At 39.7% G+C, this 19511-nt stretch overlaps 1 protein-coding gene and 1 pseudogene across 1 annotated transcript in view; one reads left to right on the forward strand and one right to left on the reverse strand.

The window, feature by feature from the left end:
* Slc9a7 (solute carrier family 9, subfamily A (NHE7, cation proton antiporter 7), member 7) overlaps nucleotides 1-19511 on the forward strand; it is a 158138-nt gene that overhangs the window by 28774 nt on the left and 109853 nt on the right. The window lies entirely within an intron of this gene.
* LOC105996641 lies at nucleotides 4269-5272 on the reverse strand (annotated as a pseudogene).

Here is a 19511-nt window from a genome sequence, read left to right on the forward strand (position 1 = left end):
TTTCTAATGGCTGCATAATATTCCATTGTGTATAGATACCACAATTTTTGGATCCATTCATCTGTGGTGGGGCATCTGGGTTGTTTCCATATCCTAGCTATTGCGAACAGTGCTGCAATAAACATGGAGGTGCACGTATCCTTGTATATTGGTTCCTGTTGTTCAGGGTAGATGCCTAGAAGTGGTATGACTGAGTCATAAGGGAGGTCAATCTTTAGCTTTCTAAGGACCCTCCAGACTGCTTTCCAAAGTGGTTGTATAAGTGAACATTCCCACCAGCAGTGTAATAGGGTTCCTCGTTCTCCACATCCCCTCCAGCATTTGTCGTTGGCTGATTTGTGGATGTGGGACATTCTGAATGTCTGCTGTCTTAATAAATTATTTCATGTATTTTTCATTGTTGTTTTAGTGATGAGGATAAATTCAGTTCCAGTTTCCGTCTTGTCTGGAAGTGAAAGCTTTAATTCTATAAAGCAGTTTTGATGTTGTATATTTGTAACCCTTACACACATACACTCTGTCCTTTAATATTTATTTTTCGGGGACGGTGTGTATGTTTATGGAGCTAAGTATGTTTATGTGCACACAGACACACTTAAAACAAGCCTACCCTGACTCTCTTTCTAGTCTAGGAGTCTGTTGGCTGCTGTACATTTTCACTGCTGAGAGAACTGGGGAAAGAAAAGATTACATTCATTAACAGAGTAGCTATGAATGAACCAGAATGACTCCCTTCAGTAGTATGAATAAGAGAATTGTCTCTTTTTGAAGGCAGTGTTGTGCAGATTGTTTATGATGGTATCAAAGAGAGACCCAGACAAGATGTTAATACTGTAGGGAGTTTTATTCTTTGGAGGGGAGTCTGGTACAGGGTAGAGGTCTGATATGGCAGATGATGTTCTCGCAGTCCAGTCAGGAAGAAAGATGCAGGTAATTTATTATGTGTCAACTGTTAGCTAAGGCATTGGGTGAGCTGAGAAGCCAGAGAGAATTGTTGAAAATACCTACAGATGGATAACAGTAGAAAGCCACTGTCACCCCTGGGCTGACACAAGAAGGTGGTGTTTATTACTGGAATCAGCAGCATGGTTGCTCGGCAAAAACTGGAACTTGGTGGGGGCTTTCCAGTTAGGCAGGGGACCTGGATGGAGAATTGTGTGGTGGGAGCAACAGCTATGGAGCCCCAGAGAAGTAAGAGAGGGGGAAAAGAGAATGGAGAGGGGATAAAAGAAAGGAGGGAAGGAGGAAGGGAAAGGAGAAGAGAGGAGAGGAGAAGAAGGAAAGGAGAGGGAGAGAAGGTGAGGCAGAGAGATAGAGAGGGCGAGGGAAGGAGGGAAGAAGAGGGAGAAGAGGAAAGAAGGGAGCGAAGGAAGGGAGAGGTGGCTGCCTTAGCTTTTCCTTTTCTCTCACTTTCTAGTCTTCTACATGTGCCTTTTATATCAATGTAGTTTCCTTGAATTCATATGTATTATTGAGAGAGGGTGGTGTTGATAGTAAATAAGGCAGAAAGAAGGGCCCTTTTATAGTACCACTAACATTGTAATCTAGTGGACACATTAATCTTTGTACGCCAACTGGTATTTTTGTAACAACTCCTTTTCCACAAGGCCACATTAACAGTGATATTCTGATACTCCAGGCCCCTTGTTGACTGAGTTTAGCCAGGGAAACTGTACCAAGGAAAACTGTACAATTCCCTTTAAATCAGTGTTATTTGGTTTCAAAGGGATGTTTTTTTTTCAATTTTTGCAATTCAGGCAGCATTTACAATTTTCCTATGTCAGAGGCATTTCCAGCAAAGGAAAGCAGTAAACCTCAAGTCATGGTCCCATTCTCCCTTGTGGGAATGGAAGGCTTGGCATAACCAGATATAAGCTCAAGTTATGATACAGGTTTGAGCCATTTTTTCACCATAAATAAAAATGAAACTGAACATAAAGCATGTACATATTGCAAGAACATATAAGTTATAATATATTGTATTCATAAACTGCTTTGCTTAATGGCAACTCTTTTGTACCACTACTTAAAGATAATAATTTAAAAATTAAAAAGATAAAAAAACATACAAGTTAATGAGGGCAGTTGACTTTAATTGGAATTAGAGTAACTAAGGAGGAGAATATTAGTTATTTCAAACTGATCGGAATCCTTGACTCAGTATAGAGATTTTCAAACTTGCTATGCACATCTGATTAACAAAATTCCAGTGAATTCTTTTTTTTTAATTGCAAAAATACTGTACAGAGGGGTTACAATTACATGGGCAAGATAATGAGTACATTTCTTATCAAGCATTGTCAGTGAATTGTTTCTTAATATATTACAATTTCCTTGACACCATCTTTTGGAATTTGAAATATTCAATCCTTATGGGAAATGGCTACCTTTTGTACACTTTAGGTACCAAAGTCTTTATTATTTTTAGGTACACTTAAGATGTGGCAATTAGAGCTCCCTCCCATCCTTAACCCAAGAAAAAGCTGGACAAATGACTTTTTTTTTAAATCAAAGAGAAAACTGAGGCACACAACAAACCCCCCAAATCAGTAAGAGACAATTGCTACTGCAGGAAGAAATAGGACCCAAGCCTTTCCTTACCTGGAGCAGATGCTGTTGAACAGTTTATAATCAAACAGGAAGATTAAACTAGAAGTTGCTAATCAATTGCCAAAATTGAAGGCCTTATGTTCTCACCTCCTTGTAGCATTTTTCTCCAGGATTCCCAACAGGTACTCAAAGAGAAGATGACGTTGTATCCTGAGCAGGTTTCCCCCATGTGCTAGCTGGAGTAGGGAAATAGGAACCACTGCCCAGTTCTGCCCAGAAATAATTCCCAGTGCCCTACCCATCTCCATCAGTGGAAAACAACAGTAACAAAAACTGAGGGCATTGGTGGAAGCCACTGAGGATAGCATAGGGCCATAGAGAAAAGCAAAGATCTACTCTTTGTCTTTGGCAAGAATAGCATTGTATGGAAGAGCAGAGCACTTGTCTGCATAATGTTGAAGATTAGTAGGAGTATCAGAGAATGGCCTGTCTACTTCCCAATTCCCAAGCTAACAAACAGCGAGTGAAAATAGCCAAAAACTCAGAGCTGGTGGTGAGATCCAAGATCCAAAGCCAAGTGAGGGATAATTGAGAAAAAACACTGTGGCAAATTACCCTACTCCACAAAGACAAGATGTAACTAGAGGCTTTTGCAGGCACTTGTGCTCTGAAGGTAACCATAGAAACAAGGGCCTGAAAACCAACCCGACCTCCTAATTATATCAACACAAACCTTAGCAACACAAAAGAAATCCTGCAAATGTTGAGATAGTCTTTGAAGGTTTAGAATGTGTGTGTGAACCTTAGTAATACATTGTTTGGTCTTGAATATTTTGGCTCTTTTCTGAATCTTTTTTAATTTCAAATTATTTCTTTTGAGACAGAGTCTCATCATGTGGTACAGACTAGTCTTGAACTCCTAGGCCTACGGGTTCCTCCTACCTTAATTTCCCAAGTACCTGGGACTCTTTAGCTGTGTGCAGCTCCAAGCATTTTGTTTGCTGCTGTTATTGCAATTATTTATTTTACCTTTATGCTGGAACCTAGGGATTGAACCCAGGGATTCATGTTCTTGCTTAGCTTTTTCTTTTTTTTTTTTTGTCGGTCGTGGGGCTTGAACTCTGGGCCTGGGCGCTGTCCCTCAGCTCTTCAGCTCAAGGCGAGCGCTCTACCACTTGAGCTACAGCGCCACTTCCGGTTTTCTGGTGGTTTTTATTAGAGATAGGACTCTCACAGTCTTTCCTGCCCGGGCTGGCTTTGAACCGCGATCCTCAGATCTCAGCCTCTTGAGTAGCTAGGATTACGGCATGAGCCACCAGTGCCAGGCTTTGCTTAGCTTTTTCACTAAAGGCTTGTGCTCTACCACTTGAGCCACACCTTCATTTCTGGCTTTTTGGTGGTTAATTGGAGATAAGTCTCTTGGACTTGTCTGCTAGGCTGGCTTCAAACCTTGATTCTCAGAACTTGGCCTCCTGAATAGCTAAGATTACAGGTGTAAGCAACTGCACTTGGCACAATTATTTTTATTTTTTCAATAAGTAATACATTTGGTCATAATCCATATATAAAAGGAGATTTTAGAGGGATATATCTCCCCATTTCTCCTTGACCTTGTTTTTATTGTTTGTTGTTCCAACAAATAGAAATATTTATGCCAATTCCCACAATTTTCTGTCACAGGTCTTGTATTACCCCATGTAAGTTCTCCTGGGGTTGTTATCCCACCAGTATAAGGAGTAGCTTCTTATTCCTTTCTTTTTTTAAAGTATAAATTAATTAGTCTTTTGGTGAGTTTAGAACACTATTTGTGCAGATAAATTCCATTTGTTAGAGCAAGAAAGAAATCTCATGTGGCCTTGGAGCTGAGGAATATCTTTGATTTTAGGTAGAATTTGTGAGTACACAGCTTTCTGCTCAACCTTGTACTGCTCTGTAACCTGGTATTTCTCTTTTTCCATGTTGAAGAGCTCACTTTCCTGGTATCTGTGCTTCCACAGCTGCTTCTTCTTGAAGTAATCATCAGTGAGGTGTTTGGGGATTTTCACCTTGCTGTTATCAATTTTTGTGGAGGTGGCCATAACAAATGTCTGGTGTGTTCTACACAGAGGAACACGATTGTGGGACAAAGGGCCAATCACAATTAGCAAGCCACTGCCCAGCTGCTTCAAGAAAACTGCTCTCTTGCTTCTGTGTTGCTCAGTGAGGATGATGAAGATAGTCCCTGGAGTGATGCTGGCCTGCAGCCTTTGCACATCTCACTGAAGTGCTTTTTACCATGGCTCAACAGCTTTCACAGCACATCTTCTAGGCATTTTTCAAAGCTTAACCCCTTGGGTACCACTGTCCTTGTTACCACCAACTAGTTTTGTGACGGTCGCAAGAACCTTCTCTTTCTTTTTCTTTTCACCCTTGTATTTAGCAGCCAAATATTAATTCTTGTACTTGGCTTTTCTGGAATACATCACAGACTGGTAGTATCTCCCAGTTCCTTGGACCAGAACCAGGTTTTGGCTTCAGTTGCACCTCCCCTCTTGGGCTTTTTAGCCTGAGGGGTAGCCTTCTGCACCTTGCCATTGGAACCAGCATTCTTGGCTTCAGGTTTGTTCTCCTTAGTGTCTGGCTTCTCAGCCTTTTCATCTGCTATCCTCCTTTGCTCCCTGACAACCTGAGAGAAAGAAACATCCAGGGGTCCTCTAAATTGAATCTGGGCATGTTCAATCATTGTAGATGTCAAACTAGTTTCCTTCCATCTCAGATGGCAAAGGATTGTGTGTGTGTGTGTGGTGGGGGTGTGTTGAAATCAAGTCTGGCCGAGGTGGCAGCCATTCTTACCTTTCAATACTCCTTTCTTTTAAAGCTGCAAGTTGTAGATGCCATGTGGATACAGTGTGGATGCCATGATGTAGTCCTTTGTTCTTGGATGCTAGGGTTGATTCTACTCTTGTGGATAGATTCCTAGATATGGGCTATAGATTGAAGGGTAATTATGTCCATAATTTGGGATGATATGGCCAGAGTCTTCTCATTAGAGACTGTATCATTTTTCACTCTAGCAAGCAGCAAATTTTAAAGTGCCTGTTTTCTTACAGCCTCACCAGCACAGCCTAGTGTGCTGTTATACTATTGGGGTTTTTTGTCAGCATGAGACAATGGTGTCTCAGTGTTTTGATTTTACTTGTCTGTTAGAAGTAGTGATAAACTTCTTTTTGAAAAAATTTAGGGCCACTCACGTATTTTCTGTGAATTGCCTACTTAGATTTTTGTCTATTTTTTTTGGGGGGGTCCGGTCGTGGGGCCTAAACTCTGGGCCTGGGCACTGTGCCTCAGTTCTTCAGCTCAAGGCTAGCATGCTACCACTTGAGCTACAGCGCCACTTCTGGCTTTTTTCTTTTTTGCTTACGTGGTGCTGAGGAATCGAACCCAGGGCCTCATGCATGCAAGGCAAGTGCTCTACCACTGAGCTACCTTCCCAGCCCAGATTTTTGTCTATTTTTGTATGGGCTTATCTTTTTCTTGCATCTAAAAGCCTTTTGTACATCAAGGAAATTAGCCCATCATTTATGAGGAGTTAATGAGTATTTTCCCCCACTTTGTCTTTTCTCTATGTATGTGTGCTTTGATTATTTCTTTTCTCTTTTACAACTTGATTGTTGTTATGGAATGAGAAGGTCTTTTTTTTCATTTTTCAAAAGGTAATTGGACTTTATCATTAGAAAGGTTTTTTTTCCTGGGCTGAAGGCATGACCTATAGTTCAAACCACAGTACTGCCAAACACACATACATACACAACAATAACAACAAGCCCTAACATAAAACAAGAATTCAAGACTGGCCTGTGCTACATAGTAAGTTCAAAGTTAGACTGGGATCTGTAGTGAGACACTGTCTTAAAAAATATTCTTCAAATGGCTTCTCCGTGTCCTAATAGTGAGCTGAAAATATCTGTATTGATCACTTGTTTGGGATGCCTTTTCTTTCCTGTGGTCTAGTCCACTGGTATGTCTCTTTTTTATCTTTTCATAAATGGATACTTCATCATCAACTGTTGCTGCCCTTAGAATAAAACCATAACTAGAAGGGCCAATGCCCTCATATTTTACCTCCCCATCCCCTATGATTTTCCTGGTTCTTGTTTGCTTTGCTATGTGACTCTAGAATTAATTTTTCTAGTTGCTATCCAAATGCCTTTTGGTATTTTTTATTAGTATAACATTAAGTTTATGAGTCAGCATGGAAAGAATCATTTCATGATGTAGATTCTTTCTAGCTAACAACTTCCTATGTCTTTCCTTTGGCTCATACCTTTCTGTCTCCTTCCGGAGTATTCTTCTGGGTTGTCCTTTTAAGCTTTACATACATTGCAAATTTCATCCTAAATATTTAATACTTTAGCTGCTATTTTGGTAATATTACAAATAATACCAAATACGATACAATAGACAAATAAATGATATGTGCTTTTTGTATCTTTTCTGTGCCTGTACTGGGACTTGAATACAAGGTCTCATGATCTTTATAGGCTTATTATACACTGGGCTAACACTCTACCTCTTGAGCCATACCTCCACTTCCAGCTTTTTAGTTTCAGTAAGAATCTCTTAGGCTTTTTTTGTTCAAGCTGGTTTCAAACTGTGATCCTTCAGGTCTCTGCTTCCTAAGTAGCTAGGATTATAGGCATCAGCCACTGATGCATCAGCCACTGATACTAGGCACAGAATGATGGAAGGAGTGACATCAGTTAACATGGATTGTATGTATAGACTGACATGTTGAATTGAAGCCCCTTTGTACAACTGCTTAAAGATAATAAAAATTTAAAAACTTGTATTGTTGTGCAAACTTTTTTCTTTTTAAAAAGGTACTTTTATAATATTCAATGCATATCCTATGAGATTAAGAAAATTGAGGAGAGGATTTGGGTTGGGAGGGATGGCAGAGAATGATGGAAGCAGTGGCACTGATCAACATGCATTGAACTTATAAACTAATTTGTTGAATGATAACTCCTTTGGACAACTACTTAAAGATAATAAAAATATAATTTAAGAAGCAAATTGAGCCAGTGGCTCACATCTTTACTTCTATACTCAGGAGAGTGATACCTGAGGAATGAGGTTCAGCCTGGGCAGGAAAGTCTGTGAAACTTTTCATTGCCAGTTAACCAGCAAAAAAGCCAAAAGTGGAGCTGTGGTTCAAGTGGAAGAGTACCAGCCTTGAGTGGAGAAGCTAAGGGACAGCATCCGGTCATGGAGTTCAAGCCTCAGGACCAACATAAAAGAATTAATTGTGCTCAGTGTTAGCACTCTACCACCTGAGCCAAAGCTGTACTTCAGTTTTTCGATAGTTAATTGGAGATAATCATTTCACTGACTTTCCTGCCCAGGCTGGCTTTGAACCACAATCTCAGATCTTAGCCCGCTGAATAGCTAAGATTACAGGTATGAGGCACTAGTGCCTAGCTGTAATCACATTTTTAAAGTTTGACATTATAGTGTAGGACTTAATTTCTGAGCACTAACTGTTGCTAGATGGCATGAGAGCTTATTATTTTAATAGGTGTGATACCAGGAAATAAGTAGAAATTAAAGTTGGTTTCGTAATATTGTAACTGCTAGTTCACTGATTCTACGAAGACTAGGATTGTTATATTATAAAATGAATTTTTTGTACATTATTACTTAAATTTTTAGGCATTTGTAGGGATTCTTTATTCATTAATCCATCTAAAAACATTCAGTGTTGTTTATTTACTTTTTTTGTATGTTCATCCTGAGGCTTGAACTCATAATCTGTGTACTGACTGGCTTGAACTCATAGTCTGTGTACTGACCCTTGAGCTTTTGTGCTCACAGGTAGCACTCTGCAGCTTGAGCCACAGTGCCACTTTGGGATTATTGGTGGTTAATTTGAGGTAAGAGTATCACTGACTCACTACCTGGGCTAGCTTCAAACCACGATCCTCAGATCTAAGTCTCCTAAGTAGCTCAAGTGTGAGCCATTGACTCCTAGCTTAAGTTAAAATGTTTTCAAGCATCTTTAAAGATGTATTCAGAAGTGAGTATATCTTTAAATTGCTATATATTTGGAGAGAAGCGTCTCAAGGACTTTCCTGCCCAGGCTGGCTTTGAACCTTGATCCTCAGAGCTCAGCTTCCTGAGTAGCTGGAAAATAGAGGTATGTGTGACTAGTCCTCATGAAATTTCATAGAATAAGGCTTCCTTAAAAATTACATTAAGTGAAGTAAGCCAGGCCCAAAGAAACATAGGTCCCATGGTTTCCCTTATTTGCAATATCTAGTATATGTCTGAGTCAAGCAGAAAAGGTCAGATAAGGTGATGTTAGGGAAATGAACCCTAAGATACGTATTCAAATGTGTTTTTTCTCTCATGCGATTGTTTCTAACGCATTTATAAGATTATTTCTTTGTTGCTTTGTGTGTCCCTCCCCCACAGTATAACCCCTGCTTTCACTGTATTTGATGTCGGTATAATTTGTGGAGGGGAAGGGGAAAAACAAATCGTTTAAATAGGGATACAGGTGGACCCATTGCAACAATGAGATGTACAAGTCCTAATGTCGAAAGCGAACTTTACAACTTTGGTGGGGGCGGGGAGGATTGGGGAGGTGGGGGGAGGATGGGAAGGGATGGGAAGGGGAAACAAAGGAGGAGGCTACAATGCTTGATAAGAAATGTACTCATTATCTTGCCCATGTAATTGTAACCCCTCTGTACAGTATTTTCACAATAAAAAAAAATAAGCCTTCCTTTTGTCCCCTGCCTCCTGGCTTTTACAGTTTTGTCTTCTGTCTCTATAGTTTTTGTATTTCATATTTTAAAGTTATTATAAAGATGATGTATACAGGGTTGCCATTTTATATGTCAGTTAAAGAGTACAAATCTTTTTAGACAATGTTGCCCCTTTGCTTGCTCTCTCTGTTTCCCTCCCATTCCCACCATTTACATAGTTCATTTTCAACACTGTGTCTAGTGAGCACTACTGCTATATTTGTTCATCCTCTGTCCCTCCATTTCTGTGCCTTCCCTTACTCTGCCAAAGACAGATAAATGAACAAACAATACAAAAAAAAGACAACAGCAAAGGAAAAACCTTGTATCCATTTCCTGGAGTTCATTTCAATAAATATTATTTTATCGGCACATAGTCATTGTGCCTTTGTGTTCCTCTTCTAAGAATATCCTCCTTTGGCCTCACTGTGTATGACTGCCTACAGTCCTGTATAATCTTTCTTGTCCCCATGTTTTTAGACCTAGCAACTGCCATATGGGAGGGAATACACTGTTTGTCTCTCTGAGCTTGGCTTACCTCACTTAACAGGATTTGTTCTAGGTCCATCCATTTTCCTGAAAATGTCATAATATTAGTCTTTCTAATGGCTGTGTAAAATTCCATTGTGTATAGGTTCCACATTATTTTGGATCCACTCATCTATTTTAGAGCACCTGGGCTGTTTGAATAACTTGACTATTGTGAATAGTTCAGCAATGTACATGAATGTGCAAATATCTTTACAGTATGCTGGCTTGTGATGTAGTTTTGCCTTTTTAAAGAAGTTTATGTAAATGAAATAATAGATAACTTTTTGTGTGTGGCTGCTTTCATGTACCAAAGTGCTTTGGAGAGTAATTTATGTTGTATATCAATAGTTTGTTCCTTTTTTGTTGCTGAGTTGTATTCCATTGTATATGGATCTTTCACAGTTTACTTGCACATTTTTCATTTGTTGAACATTTTGGTTGTTTTTACTCTTAGGGTATTATAAATAAAGCTGTTGTGAACACTTGCCTACACATCTTTGTGTGGGCATATGTTTCACTTCTGTTGGATAAATACCCCAGAATGAGATTTCTGGGCTGCATGGTAAGTGCATATTTAACTTTGTAAAAACCTGGCAACCTTTTTTCAAAGGGTCTGAACATTTTGCTTTCCTAGCAGCAGCCTAAAATACTTCCTGCTACTCTGCATCCATACCACTGTTTATAATTAAGGAATTTTTAATTTTAGCCATCATAATGTCAAGTGGTATCTTACTGTTAAATATGCCTTTTCCTAGTAATGAATGACATGGAAAATCTTTTCTTAAGTTTATTTGTCATTGTATATTTTTATGAGATCTATTTACATTTTTGTCTATTTGCATTTACTTGTTGCCTTCTTATTACATGGTATACCTTTTATATTCTGGTTTCTAGTCCTTTATCAGCTATCTCAGGCTTGCCTTCTCATTTCCTTACTGCTGACTTTTTCAGAACAGATGTTTTAAATTTTGGTAAAGTCTACTTTTTCAGTTCTGTTCCTTTATGGTTTGTGTTTTTTGTGATTATCTTAATGGATTCTTGATAACTGTTTCATATCAGGTGCAGTGGCTCACTATAATCTCAACTAATTGGGAGGTGGAGATCAGGAGGATTGAAGTTCAAAGCCAAACCAGGCAAAAAGTAAGCCATTCATTAATCAGTAAGCTGAATCTGGTTGTACAGGCCTGCTTGTTAGGCAGGTGATTTAGTCCTGGAGCCATATACTCAGCACTTTCTGCTCTGCTTATTTCTGAAATGGAGTTTCATTTGTTGCTAACATGGTCTGGACTGTGATCCTGTCCCCCTTCTCTTTTCAATATTTTCCACCTAACTAGGATAACAGACATACACCACCATGTCAAGCCTTTTCTGTTGAGACAAGGATCTCATGAACTTTTTGTTCAAACAGGCTTGGAACTGCAATCCTCCCAATCTTAGCCTCTGGCATAGCTGGTACATACCACAGGTACATACCATTTCTCCCAGCTAGTAGTTAAGATGAGTGTCTTTTAGATTTTCATCTGGGCTAGCCTTGCACCATAATCTTCCTGATCTCTGTCAAGTAGCTAGAACTACATGCACAAACCACTGGTGCTGTGCTTTTGTGTTAATTAAAAAACATTAGCCAAGATTGTTTAATACATTTTTCAAATTAGGATAACAATATGACCTGCTAAACCTATCAATTTGAAAAATACTATAAATAGAAAGTACATTGAACTGAATACCCCAACTTAGGCTCACAGAATACTGTAGAGGCCAGTTGTTGTCCCACACACCCACCATGGACAAAGAGCTGAGTGGTGGAAGCTCTTGCTCAACATTACACAGTATTGGGAGAGTATTGGTTTCACTAGCTTGGGAAAAGATCCCATCCAAAATTTAAAGTACATTTTCCACTAAATATATAAAACTTTTTGCATTATGGTAGAGTGAAAAGTTGTAAGCAGAATCATTGTAAATCAGAGACTGATAGTGTCCAGACCTCTTCTAAGCATTCTATAAATATGAACACATTTGATTCCTCATGACAACTCAAGACTATTTAGATTCCTGATGAGAAAATTGAGACCCAGAGAAGTCAAGGGGGCAGGGTCAGGCCATGTGGCTTACCAAATGGTGAAGCTAAGTTTTTTTTTTTTCTTTTTGGGTCCGGTCATGGGGCCTGAACTCTGGGCCTGGGCGCTGTCCCTCAGCTCTTCAGCTCAAGGCTAGCACTCTACCACTTGAACCACAGCGCCACTTCCAGCTTTTTTTCTTTTGCTTATATGGTGCTGAGGAAGCGAACCCAGGGCCTCAGGCATGCAAGGCGAATGCTCTACCACTGAGCTACCTTCCCAGCCCAAAGCTAAGTTTTATAGCTGACAGTCTAGTTTCAGCTTGCTTGCATACAGTGCTTCTAATTCTGCAGATTTCTGCCCCTTCTTCCTCCAAGGAAGTGAGAATTAATAGCCTTTTATTGTCATTGTTTTTGACTAAGTAAGAATACTCTCACAGGTTGTAGGGCACAGGATAACATCATCAAACTGTCTGAGGGAGTGTTGGAGAGGAGAACATTAACTCTTTGGCTTGTACCTGGTCTCACCTCCAGGAAAGGCCAGCACTATTGTTTTAGAGTCTCAGTTCACATCTATAGACTCTCTTTACTATGGAGAATGCCCCCTTTCCAAAATTCTTGGAATCACAAAGTCCATTTCCTCTTTCTCCTAATCTCCTTTTCAGGGCTCTGATGTCTCACCCCTTGCCTTTTCCTAGAGGAGTGCATTTGCCTAAGGAGGAAATCAAGTAAGGTGTAAACCATGGCTGTGCACTTGGGGCTGGCTCAGGGGTTTACACATTGTTCTTTGGGAGCATGACATCTCAGGGATACATAGGTGACACTATTTGGCTAGTCCAGTGAAGAAATCTAAACATTCCTTTTCTAAGGTATGACAGATAACACATGTATGATTGCAGTCCTCCTGATATTAAGCCTGCCAGTTGTATGTGGTGGTCATTGGATTTCATCCATCTTTCCTGTGCTCAGTGAGTACATTAACTGCAGTTGTTTCATTGTGGTTTACAGTCCTTGCAGGGCTACGTTTTGGTTTCCAGATCTGGGCTGGTGAGCAGCCCAATGTTTGGCACAGCTCCCCAGAAACTCATGATATGGACTAAGCAGACACTATGGACAGAGATTGAACCAGTGAATTTTTTTCATTGTCATATTTTTTACACCAAATACAGTATTACATATCCCACTCTGTCACACAAGCTGTGAGTGATAGTGGGTTACATGTGGTGGCTTACAATGACTAAATAGCACCTGCTTAGAAGATGTACGTTTCTGGAGGTTATTTTTGTGCCTAGGCTTTGAGCCCACAGAGTAGAACACATGGGATGCCTGTATACATTGCAGTCCTAGTAGTATAGTGACATGCAGACACAAGGAAGGAATAATGTTGTCACCTATGGTTTGGGACTTCTCAGCCCAAGGATTTTTTTTGGCATTTTTTGTGCCAGTCCTGGGACTTGAAACTAGGACCTGGGTGCTCTCTACCACTTGGACCACAACTCTACTTCTGGCTTTTTGGCAGTTAATAGGATGAGAGTCTCACAGGCTTTCCTGCCTAGGATGGCTTTGAACCATGATCTTCAGATCTCAGCCTCTTGAGTAGCTAGGATTACAGGTTTATTGGCATTTTTAAACATTGGTCTCTCATATGGTTGTTCTGTTTACTACTCCACTTCTTTGTGTGTAACACAGAAACAACGACGCCTCATACACAGGGTTGGCAAAAGTCTTTTCTCATTTTATGGAGTTTTAGCTTTTACGAAGAACTTTTTTGTGCTAGTATTGAAGCTTGAACTCAGGACTTTATTGTCTTGGCTTTAGGCTAGCGCTCTACCACTTGTGCCTTACCTATTTACTTTTGGACTTTGTTGTTTAGGCTATCTTTGAACCACTGTCCTCAGATATCAGCCTTCTGAGTAGCTAGGATGACAGGTGTGAGCCACCTGTATCCAACAACAAAAAACTTTAGAATCATTCCAGAACTAAGGTTTGAAGGGAAATATTGCTTACTTGTACACAAAGAGCTCTTTATTACTCTTCTCTCCTCATTTCTGCAAGTAACTCTTTTAGGTAGATTAACAAGCATTGTTACAGAAACTGCTCTGTGTGTGTGTGTGTGGGGTCTTAGGGCTTGAACTTAGGGCCTAGGCATTGTCCCTGAATTTTTGTGCTCAAGGTTAGCTCTCTTCCACTTGAGCAACAGCTTCACATCTGGCTTTTTGCTTAATTTGCTTTTTGGTTAATTGATGATAAAGGTCTCATGGACTTTCTGCCTGGGCTGGCTTTGAAACAGGATTCCCAGATCTCAACCTTTTAAGTAGGTAGGATTACAGTAGTGAGCTACCAGCAACTGGCTAGGAAACTTTATTTATTTACTTATTTATTTATTTATTTAGTCAGTCCTGGGGCTTGAACTCTGGGCTTGGGTGCTGTCCCTGCACTCTTCAGCTCAAGGCAAGCACTCTACCACTTGAGCCAAGCGCAACTTCCAGTTTTCTGGTGGTTTATTAGAGATAAGAGTCTCACAGACTTTTCTGCCCGGGCGGCATTGAACTTCGATCCTCAGATCTCAGCCTCCTGAGTAGCTAGGATTATAGGCATGAACCACCGACACCAGGCTCAGGAAACTTAATTCTGAAGCAAACATTTATTTCTTGGAACCTTAGTGGATAGATGAGTAACAAAGAATCATTTGCTTTTAGCTTTGGAAGGTAGAGAAAACAGAGGGGGAGGGATGTGCCTGGTGCCTTTTCCCCTCAGTTTCCTGTTCTCTTGTTCTAATTTCTATCCTGGGTAATATGGTAACCAAGGGAAATCATATGCATCTTGAAAAATCCCATTCTTCTGCTGCTTGGTTAGAGCTTTATACTATAAGGACATCTGTGTGTTCTCTACCATTTTGGAGAATTGCTATCAAAGTCTGTCTGTGGCAATTACATTACATGTTTTAATTTTAAAAGTGGGAACCACCTTATCTATTAGAGTACTTGATGGTCTTAAGCTCTTTTAAGAATAAGAGTTATTTCCTAGACTTAAAATGAAGGGAAACTATTAGGAATATGGAAGGAGAAAGTTGGGGGTGGGGAGGGGAGTAAGAAAGGGCAATAGAGGGGCTGGGAAGGTGGCTAAGTGGTAGAGCGCTTGCCTTGCATGCATGAGGCCCTGGGTTCGATTCCTCAGCACCACATAAGCAAAAAGAAAAAAGCCGGAAGTGGTGCTGTGGCTCAAGTGGTAGAGCGCTAGCCTTGAGCTGAAGAGCTGAGGGACAGCGCCCAGAATTCATGCCCCATGACTGGACCCCCCCAAAAAAAAGAAAGGGCAATAGAGAAGGTAAGTATAATCAAAGAATATTTTATATACATGTATGGAAACGTCATGAGCTCCTTTGTACATTAATATATGCTATTTAAAAAGAATTGTTTCCTGAAATTTTGTGAGATCAACTCCATGATAAACTAAATTCTATCTTCCAGTAGAGCCACAAAGATAATGAGCATTCTGGGGAAAAGTATTTTAAACCCATTATTAGTCTCATCATAATTTGGGCCAGAGGTGATCACTTTGTGGCAATGCTGACTAAAATTCTTTGTTCAGGCCCTTTGTTCTGGGAAGCAGTACCTTCAGGGCTCCATTCATGATGACTTAGCAGTTATTTTAGAGATTTTGCTCTGGCAGTGTAAATATGTCAGTGGCTTTGCTGAGATGCATCATCTCCAGTATCTCCATGGTTTGTTTGGATGCTGGGCTCCATTAGCTGGAGGACAATATTGCCAGATAGAGGAGGACAGCAGGGGATTCTGTGGAGTGAATATGACAGTGCTTATGTGTTGGGGCAGATGGTGGAGGAAGTGAAATTGGAGGTCAAAGATGCCAAGTCTCTGAGGGCCTTGAATTTAAGGACCTCGGATTTCTTTTCCCCAGGACAATGAAATCACAGGAGAATTTTAAGCTGGGTCATTCATGACTTAGCTGCATATATGATTCCAAGAGATGAATGTTGGTAGTTGTGAGGATGGAAGGTCTGGACCAGGTAAGTAGCAGAGATGATAGTAATTATGGAAAGTTCAGGCCAAAAGAAAAAACTTGAACCAGAGTAATACTAGTAAGGAGAAGAATGACTGGCAAGAAAAATACTTGTGAAATAAGCTGACAGGATTGGGAAATGACAGGATTGAGGGGCAGTCATGAGGTGCTGCTCGGTGGTACCAAGTTTCTGTACCTCAATCAAATAATTGAACTCAATGAGAAAAATCTTTTTAAATGATTTTAGAATCTCTTTTCAACAGGCAGGAATATGCTAATCAGATATTTGATTTTTAACATCCCCAGTATTTTTATACTTGGGATATATTTCAACACACTTTAAAGCTGTACCTTATTGAGATCTCATTATTGGGATCTTCAATTATGACCTTATTATGTTTGTCATTTATTTTGCTCTTGTATGAAGCCTGTCTGAAAAGTTTGGTATTAGAGGGAATAATGTTTTTAAGGAATATATTACTTATCAGTTCTTAAAAAAAATATGCCAGGGGCTGAGAAGGTGGCTCAGTGGTAGAGTGCTTGCCTTGCAATGCATGAGGCCCTGGGTTCGATTCCTCAACACCACATAAGCAAAAAGAAAAAAGCCAGAAGTGGCGCTGTGGCTCAAGTGGTAGAGAGCTAGCCTTGAGCTAAAGAGCTGAGGGACAGCGCCCAGGCCCAGAATTCAGGCCCCATGACCGACAAAAAGAAAAAAAAAATGCCAAAGCGTGAGGAAATGACAGATTTGACATATTTTTGTCTTGCCTTCCGTCTCTGAAGTTGTCCATATAGAGCTAAGTTAACATATGTCTTTAGTTTTCTACTCAGGACACATATATGGAATGGCTGTTGTTTTAGAGAAAAATATTGTAAAGCTGTTGTTGATCTTAGTGGCTCCTCCCCTTAAATTTCCATAAATCCCTGAGAAAGCTTTTCCTCAGTGTACAAGACCAATAGAAAATTTTTTTGATTTGTCACATTTGAGACTAGAATAGGAAATCATTGTTGGTTCTAGTATTTTCCATTTTGTTCCACAAGAAGCCCAGTTTTAAGCTTCTTTTTTATGGTTTCCCTTGGGCAACTTTTTATTACTATGATAACTTTTCTTCTGTTTATTGTCTCACTGTTGTTTTAATTGGATTTGTGTTTTAGTTTTACTTGTTTTAATTACTTAGCTACATAATTAGTTTCTAAGGTAAATGAAGATTTTAGATGATTGCACATCAGTATTTATTGAGATATTTTTAAGAAAGGGATTACTCAGACTTCCTTTTATTTTATTTCATTTTACTTTTGTGTTGATACTGGGGCTTAAACTCAAGGTGTTATGCTCTCATGTGGCTTTCTTTTTGCTGGCATTTTACCACTCATGTTATACCTCTATTTCTGGCTTTTTGTTGGTTAATTGTTAATAAGAGTCTCTCAAATGTGTCTGCCTAGGGGCTGGCTTCTTTGATCTTCAGATGTTAGCCTCCTGAGTAGCTAGGTCAGAATTTTTTCCCCAGTAAATTTTCCCTATTAACTTTAAAATAATTTAGGAAACAATCATGAGAGAAATAATTAGCAATAGCAATATTGGGGTGGTTCTGAGATATGATGTGGGATTTCTGGTCACCTGGCTCCTCGTACAGTTAATGTCTGAAATAGATGTGTCTGTGTGAAAGAGTGGGGAATAATTTTGAATATCCTGTAGGAATATATAATATGGCTGCTACTTTGCTTTATGACAGTTCCTGCTTGCAGTGCTGACTATTTGATCAAAAGTGGACCATTCTCCTCCAAAATGTTTTATTATTTCTTTAGAAAATGGTGTTTGATTATTTTGGTGCATGCATTTTGGCATAACTCATGTGACCAGATATTCACAATGGAGAACCAAGTGTAAGATTTTTGTTTTGTTTTTATCCTGACTAGATCCCAGTTCTAGCATGACCCATAAATCAGTGTATTTTTAAGGTGCTTTCTCCTTCTTGAGGCGGCAAGCAAAGAACTGGATCAGAAATGGGAAAGAAGGAAGAAATTAAAAACTAAATTATAGTCAAATAGGTTTCAAAACTCAGGAGGCTGAGATCTGAGGATTGTGGTTCAAATCCAGCCTGGGCAGAAAAGTCTATAAGAATCTTATCTCCATTAACCAGCAAAAAGCCAGAAGTGGAGCTGTCATTCAAGTGGTAGAGCACCACTTTGAGTGTAAAAACTAAAGAACAGTATACAGGCTCATAGTTCAAGCCTTAGGAACAATGTGCACATGCACATATACACACGGAATCAGTTTCAAAGATACTTTTAAAGTCAGTTGGGTAGAATATACCTGTTTCTGTCTATATGGGATATATATCCTTTAGATCTCTAGTTTGCTCATGGTTATGATGCATATTTTGAAACAGAAGTACATGCCTTTATCATAGACTTGGAGTTTGCACACTTCTAGAAAGTATTCTGAGGCTGAAGCTGTGGGATATGGGACTGTAGATCTGGGCTAGAGAGGTCCTCTACCTGTCTTACTGATATTTCACAAAGCTCAAGGGCACCATGTAAGTTACAGCTTCTGGCCATCTAAGGATGCCTACCAGTGTCCTCCCCAGCCTGCAGCATGCAGTGATGAGACAGGCCTGGAGAATGTTTATGGTATGAAGGCAGGCCACAATATTTAGCTTGTTTTAATAAAGAAACTGGCTCTGCACCTGTGTGTGTACATGTACACAAACATACACACGCATGTGTGCATTGGCACTGGGATTTGAACTCAGGACCTGGGTGTTGTCCCTAAGCTTTTTCATGTAGCTAGTGCTCTACTACTTGAGCCATACCTCCACTTCTGGCTTTTATGGTGTTTAATTGGAGGTAAGAGTCTCACAGACTTTCCTGCCCAGGCTGGCTTTGAACTGTGATCCTCAGAGCTCAGCCTCCTGAGTAACTAGGATTACAGTGATTTCTACTTTAATGAGCCATATAGGTGTACCTGTAGCCCATGTTACTGAAACTCAGCCTTGTAAGGCCTTACAGACCTTTACAATACCAGCAACCCCTTGACAGCATACTGTTCAGAACTCTCAGGTTGAAGTCATAGCTTCACTTGTCAGTAGAGATTTGTACTTGAGCAGAACATTTAATACCTCCGCATTTCCGTGTCTTCAGTTGAAAGATGAGATTATTATGTGCCTTGCCTACACTAGAGGGCTTTTTCCAGCAATCAAATTAGTAATGCATGTGTAAAGGCATCTCAAGATTGAAAAATACACTGGGTGTAACATTTGTCATTTTCATCTAGACTAAATGGGAGTGTATTCACAAAAAAGTTGATTAGATCCACTGGATTAATTTTCCATTTGATATAAATCCAACATAATTTTGTTATTAACAATATTGTGACCACTTGAAGAAGCTTGGCTATATTTGAGCTATAAAGAAATATCTGTTCCATTGTTGTCACCTATAGATATACCAGATTAGTCAAGTGCTAAGTGAATGCATACTGTAGGCTTAGTACTATGCTAGTCCTTGTGGTAGATATAGTTGTTTAAGGATACAGGTGGACCTGTTGCAACAATGAGAAGTACAAGTTG

This window comes from Dipodomys ordii, unplaced genomic scaffold (assembly GCF_000151885.1).
Source record: "Dipodomys ordii isolate 6190 unplaced genomic scaffold, Dord_2.0 Scaffold134, whole genome shotgun sequence".
Taxonomy (NCBI): domain Eukaryota; kingdom Metazoa; phylum Chordata; class Mammalia; order Rodentia; family Heteromyidae; genus Dipodomys; species Dipodomys ordii.